A 6,504-nucleotide genomic window follows, 5' to 3' on the forward strand; every position below is an offset into this window, starting at 1 on the left:
CCCTGACCACCACTACAGCCCTACCCCACTGTCCCCTTCCCTGGCCACAGCCAGCGGGCCTCCTACCACTCTTCCAGTGCGCTGTGGTCTGTCGCCGCCGCCCATCAAAGCGAGGCAAGCCATTGTGTGGAGGCTCCAGCATGTGGCAGGTGTATCCTCTTTCTGGCACGGAGCAACGGGGGGGGTCTGGGGGAGAGGGGACAAAGCCAGAAAAGCCTAGAATAGGATGCAGGGAGGCGTTAGAGCTCAACTTGTCATGCTGGCCACTGGGTGGCAGGGGTTGGTTTCAACGAAGGCACTCACAGCCACCCTCCAAAGTCCAGCCTCTCCTTCCAGTCCAAGCTGGCCAGGAACTGGGGCCTGGGTTGGGGACTGGAGACCCTACAGTGGCTGGCTCCCCACTCCACAGGAACCGCTGGGCCCATCGGGGCTGCCTTCCTCATGGAGCAGGAACAGCAGACACTCAGACCCTGCAACATCCCCACCCAAGTGCTGGTTGCCGTTCCTGATGCCTCCACCCACAGGGCCCTGTCACCCCGTGGTGTCCACTACTCTGTGTCCTGGGGTCGCAGGTTGGCTCCGCAACAAAGCGAGAGGACACAGACCCGGGAACCACCGCGGGTGTGGGGGCCCTGCCGATGCTCAGGATTCCCGCAGAAACGCTGTGTGCCCACCATGTTCCATTAAGAGGAGCAAGAGGAGATCGCCCTCTAGAGTCTGGAGTCAGGCTCCTTCCTTGGAGGCCACTGCTGTGGCGACCACCTCTGCCACCCGCCGCCGCCTCCTCCCGCAATGCAGGCCCTGATAGCGCCCCTAACCCGCTCCGGCAGTGTAGCCCCCAGAAAGCGCCCCAAACAACTCCCTACTCGCAGGCAGCGTACCCCCCTGATAGCGCCCCTAACCCATGCCCTGCTGGGGGAACCCAACCCTCCCATAGTGGCAGGCAGTGCAGCCCTGGATAGCGCCCCAGCCTGCTCCCTGCTGAAGGCAGTGACACCCTGAAGAGCACCCTCAACTCACTCCCCACCGCGGGCAGTGCAGCAGCGGATACGCACCTACCCTGCTGCCTCTCTACCACTCCGGCCGCAGTGAAGTACCCATCGCCAACCTCAGGGAGGTGAGCCACAGTGCCCCAGGTTCCAGCCTCCAGCCTGTGGCGGGGTCGTTGGTGGGGCAGTCCCCTCTTCTCCTCTTTCTGTAGCAGAGCGCGGAGCAGCTTCCGCTGCCCAGCGGCCATCTTACCACTCTGTCTGCGCTTCCGGCTCCGTCTAGCCACCCACGTTCTGATTGGATTACAGAAAACCTCTAGGCCTATTCTGATAGGACTTTACTATCATGTTCTGATTGGTTAGCCTGGGGCTTGCTCTCATCCAATCAGAACATGTAGTCCAGGAATCTCCATATATAAAGCATGCTAAGAGACAGTCAGACCATTACAAGCTCTTCTGCCTCTGTTCATTCTGCTGTTGGTTCCTGGCTTAGAATGGCAGAAGGAACAGTCACCTGCCACACACACGCTGGAGGCTGCAGCCTGCAGCTCCGTGGCTCCTTTCGCTGGGGTAGGTGGTGGCAATGGGTAGTGGCAATGGAGACCGCAATGCAGCTGGAGCAGTAGGAGGACTGCTGTCAGCGGAAGCTGCTCTATGCCCTGCTACAGGAGGAGGTGAAAGGGGGAGCCCCTGTCAGAGGCTGGAGCTTGTGGCACCACGGCTCGCCTCGCTGAGGTTGGTGGCCGCCACAGTGACTGCTGCTTGCCTGGAGCGGTAGAAAGGCAGTGGGGTAGGTGTGTATCTTCAGTTGCACTGCCCACGGGCGGGGTGTGGGGCGTGGCTTGCGGGTTCTCAGCTCCTGGCACTGTCCCTAGTGGGCTACAATGCTGGCAGCAGGGGTGGGTTGGGGCGCTCTCGGGTGCTACACTTCCTGTGGCTGGGGGTGGGTTGGGTGTGCTATTGGGGGCTAAACTGCTGGCTGGGTGGCAGGGGGGCGGATTGAGGGCAGTATCCGGGGCTGCACTGATTGCTCTAGCTAGGATTTCCAGCACTATGTTTAATAACAGTGGTGATATTGTACATCCTTGTCATGTTCCAGATCTTAAAGGAAAGGCTTTCCGTTTTCCCCATGCCCTATGATTCTAGCTGTGAGTCTCTCATACATGGCTTTTGTTATCTGAGGTATGTTTCTTCTATACCCAGCTTTTTGAGAATGTATAGCATGAAGGGATGTTGAATTGTATCAAATGCGTTTTCAGCTTTAATTGATCATATGATTTTGTCCTTCATTCGGTTGATGTGATGGATCACATTGATTGTGTGTTGAACAGTTCTTGCATGCCAGGGATAAATCTCAGTTGATCATGATGAATTATCTTTTTAACGTATTGCTTAATTTGCTTTGCTGGTATTTGGTTGAGGGTTGTCGCATCAATATTAATTAGAAATACTGGTCTATAGTTTACTTTTTTGATGTCTTTGTCTGATTTTGGTATCAGGGTGATAATGGCCTCACAGAATAAGTTTGGAAGCATTCCCTTCTCTGTTTTTCAAAATAGCACGAGTAGGATTGTAGTTCTTTAAATGTTTGGTAGAATTCAGCAGTGAAGCAATCAGTTCCTGGCCTTTATTTTTACTGGGAGACTTTTTATGATGGCTTCGATCTTATTAATTGTTACTGATCTGTTCTGGTCTTGGATGTTTTCATGATTTAATGCTGGTAGGTTGTATCTAAGAATTTGTCAGTTCCTCTAGGTTTTCCAGTTTATTGGCATGCAGTGTGTAGTCAGTGATGATCCTTTGGTTTTCTGCAGTATCCATTATAATGCCTCCTTTTCATCTTTGATTTTATTTATTTGAATTTTCTCTTTTTTCTTAGTCTGGCTAAAAGTTTCTTTTCTTTTCTTTTTTCTTTTCAAGATAGAGTCCCACTCTGTCACCCAGGCTGAAGTGCAGTGGTGTGATCTCAGCTCACTGTAACCTCTGCCTCCTGGGTTCAAGCAATTTTCCTGCCTCAGCCTGTCAAGTAGCTGGGACTACAGGTGCGTGCCACCATGCTCAGCTAATTTTTTGTGGTTTTTTGTAGAGATGGGGTTTCGTTGTGTTAGCCAGGATGGTCTTGATCTCCTGACTCGTAATCTGCCAGCCTTGGCCTTCCAAAGTGCTGGAATTACAGGTTTGAGCCACTGCGCCCACCCCAGCCTGGCTGAAAGTTTTTCGATTTTGTTTACCTTTGCAGAAAACCAACTTTTTGTTTCATTGATCTTGTGTATTTTTTTATTTCAGTTTTATTTACTTACTTTATGATCTTTATTTCTTTTCTCGTAATTTTGGAATTAGTGTGTTCTTATTTTCTAGTTTTTAATTTGTTTATTTGAAGATTTTTTTTTCTTTTTTGATGGTAGACACTTATAGCTATAAATTTCTGCCTTTGCACTGCTTCTTGTGTATGTTAAGTTTTGGTATATGGTTTCCATTACCATTTGTTTCAAGAAATTTTTCAAATTTATCTTAATATCTTCATTGACTCACTGGTTGTTCAGGAGCATATTAACTTCCATGTGCTTGTGTATGGTTTCCAAAATTCCTCTTCTTATTGGTATCTAGTTTTATTCCTTCATAGTCAGTGAAGATGCCTGATATTTTTGCAATTTTTTAATGTTTTAAGTCTTGTTTTGTGACCTAACATATGCTGTTCTTGAAAACGAGCCATATGAAGAATAATGTGTATTCAGCAGCTCTTGAATGAAATATTCTGTAACTATCTATTAGGTCAATTTGCTCTAAAATGTAGATTAAGTTCATTGTTTCTTTCTTAATTTTCTGTGTGGAAGATCCATTCAATGTTGAAGGTGGGGTGTTGAGGTCTCCAATTTTAATTGTATTGAACTCTAGCTCTCTAACTGTAAGAATATTTCCTTTATATATCTGGGTTCTTCAGTGTTGAGTGCATAAATATTTACAATTGCTATGTCCTCTTGCTAAATGCACCCCTTTATCACTGTATAGTGGCCTTCTTTGTCTCTTCTTATAGTTGTTGTTTTGAAGTCTATTTTGTCTGATATAAGTATAGCTATTTCTGTTCTTTTTGGTTTCCATTGACAGGAAATATTTTACCATCCCCTTATTTTCAGCCTATGTGTGTCTTTATAGGTGAAGCGTGTTTCTTATAGGCAATAGATGAATGGATCTTATTTTTTTATCCATTCTGCCATGTATGTCATTTTGATTGGAGAGTTCAGTCCATTTACAGTCATTGTTATTACTGATAAGTAAAGGCTTACTCTTGCTACCTTGTTATTTGTTTTTCAGGTGTTTTGTGGTCTTCTCTTCCTTTTTGCTTTCATTCGTGTCTTCTTTTTAGTGAAATTGATTTTCTCTGATGATATGATTTTTATTTTTTTTTTGTTTCTTACTTTGTGTATTCTTCGTATGTCTTTTTTGATTTGAGGTTATCATGAGGCTTGCAGATATTATTTTATAACTTGATTTTAAGCTGATAGCAACTTAACACTGCTTGCATAAACTAACAAGCAAATAGAAGATTAATGAAGAATCTACACCTTAACTTTGTCCTCCTGCTTTTGAACTACTTTTGCTGTATCTCATAGGTTTTGGAATGTTATGTTTCCATTTTTATATGGAAACAACATTTTTAGTTTTAAATTTCTTTTTATGTTTTCTCAGGAAAGTTTTAAATTTCTTTTTAAATCTCTTCATTGACCCATTGATTGTTCAGGAACTCGTTGTTTAATTTTCACATGTTTGTACAGTTTTCAAAGTTCCTCCTGTTACTGATTTTTAGTTTTATTCCATTGTGGTCAGAAAAGATAATTGATACAATTTTGAATGTTAAAATTTGTTCGGACTCTTTGCTCCCTTTAGGTCTATTAATAATTGCTTTATAGGTGCTCCAATGTTTGAATACATATATAACTGTTACATCTTCCTGTTGTATTGATGATTTTATATGGCTTTTTATATAATAGCCTTGTTTTTCTCTTTTTACAGTTTTTGGCTTAATATCTACGTATTTTGTATTAGTATAGCTACTCTTGCACTTTTTTGTTTTCATTTGCATAGAGTACCTTTTTCCACTGCTTTTCTTTGAGTCTGTGTTCTTATAGTTGAAGGGGGTCTCGTGTAGGCAGCATAAGGTTGGATCTTGTTTTTGTTTTTAAATTTATTCAGCCACTGAGTCAGTAGAATACATTTTTGAATTAAGGAAGCAGTAGAAAGAAAAACAAGCCAGGTTAGTATGGCTGTATAAAAAATGTAAAACTTGTAATTAAAAACAATACAATATAACAAGATGAAAAGGAAAGCACTAGAATGGAGAAATACTTGAGATAGTTAAAAGTTTAATATTATAGTATGTGAGGACATATTTCTAAGATTATTTCAAGGGAACTTGGTGTGCAAATGATGGTTCACACACATAGGAAACAAAATAGCAAAAATATTGAATTATTTAATTTACTGATCATTTTAAAATATAATCTTAATTCTGTAAATAAATGTCTAGTAACTGAACAAGAAATGATTTTAAAATCCTGGTAAGACTGGTGAAAAATAAATATATTGCTTTAATGTTATGTATTTAGTATTTGGTCACCTGTAAGAGGAGCTATTAAAATGACTTTTTTTTATTCAGTAATCTTACCCTTAGACATTTACCTTAGGAAAAAAATTGAAGCAAGTAAGAACCTCTGCCAGGCATGGTGGCTCACACATTGGGTGTGATTGGTAATCCCAACACATTGGGTGGCTGAGGCAGATGCATAGCCTGAGTTCAGGAGTTTGAGACCAGCCTGGGCAACATGGCGAAACACCATCTCCACCAAAAAATACAAAAAATAATTTGTGCAAAGTAGCGCATGCCTGTGGTTCCAGCTACTTCGGAGGCTAAGGTGGGCCAAGATCATGCCACTTTCAGTGACACACTTTCAGTGAGCTGAGATTGTGCGACTTTCACTCCAACCTGGGTGACAGAGTGAGACCTCATCTCAAAACAAAACAAAGCAAAACAAAACAATAAAGGAATAAGAACCTCGTGTAGATCTTTTAGAACAACATAATTGGCCAGGCACGGCGGCTCATGCCTGTAATCCCAGTACTCTGGGAGGCCAAGGTAGGTAGATAACCTGAGGTCAGGAGCTTGAGCCCAGCTTGACTAACATGGTGAAACCCTGTTTCTACTAAAAATACACAAAATTAGCTGGGCGTGGTGGCATGTGTCTGTAATACCGCCTACTCAGGAGGCTGAGGCAAGAGAATCGCTTGAACCTGGGAGGCAGAGAGAGGTTGCAGTGAGCCGAGATCGCGCCATTGCACTTCTGCTTGGGCAACAAGAGTGAAATTCCATCTCAAAGTAATGATAATAATTATTTATATAGCAAAAACAATAAATCGATTTTAAAAGCTTTGAGGCCGGGCACGGTGGCTCACGCCTATAGGAGGCCAAGGCAGGTGGATTACGAAGTCAGGAATTCGAGACCAGCTTGGCCAACATAGT

This window comes from Colobus angolensis, unplaced genomic scaffold, assembly GCF_000951035.1.
Source record: "Colobus angolensis palliatus isolate OR3802 unplaced genomic scaffold, Cang.pa_1.0 Scaffold848, whole genome shotgun sequence".
NCBI lineage: Eukaryota > Metazoa > Chordata > Mammalia > Primates > Cercopithecidae > Colobus > Colobus angolensis.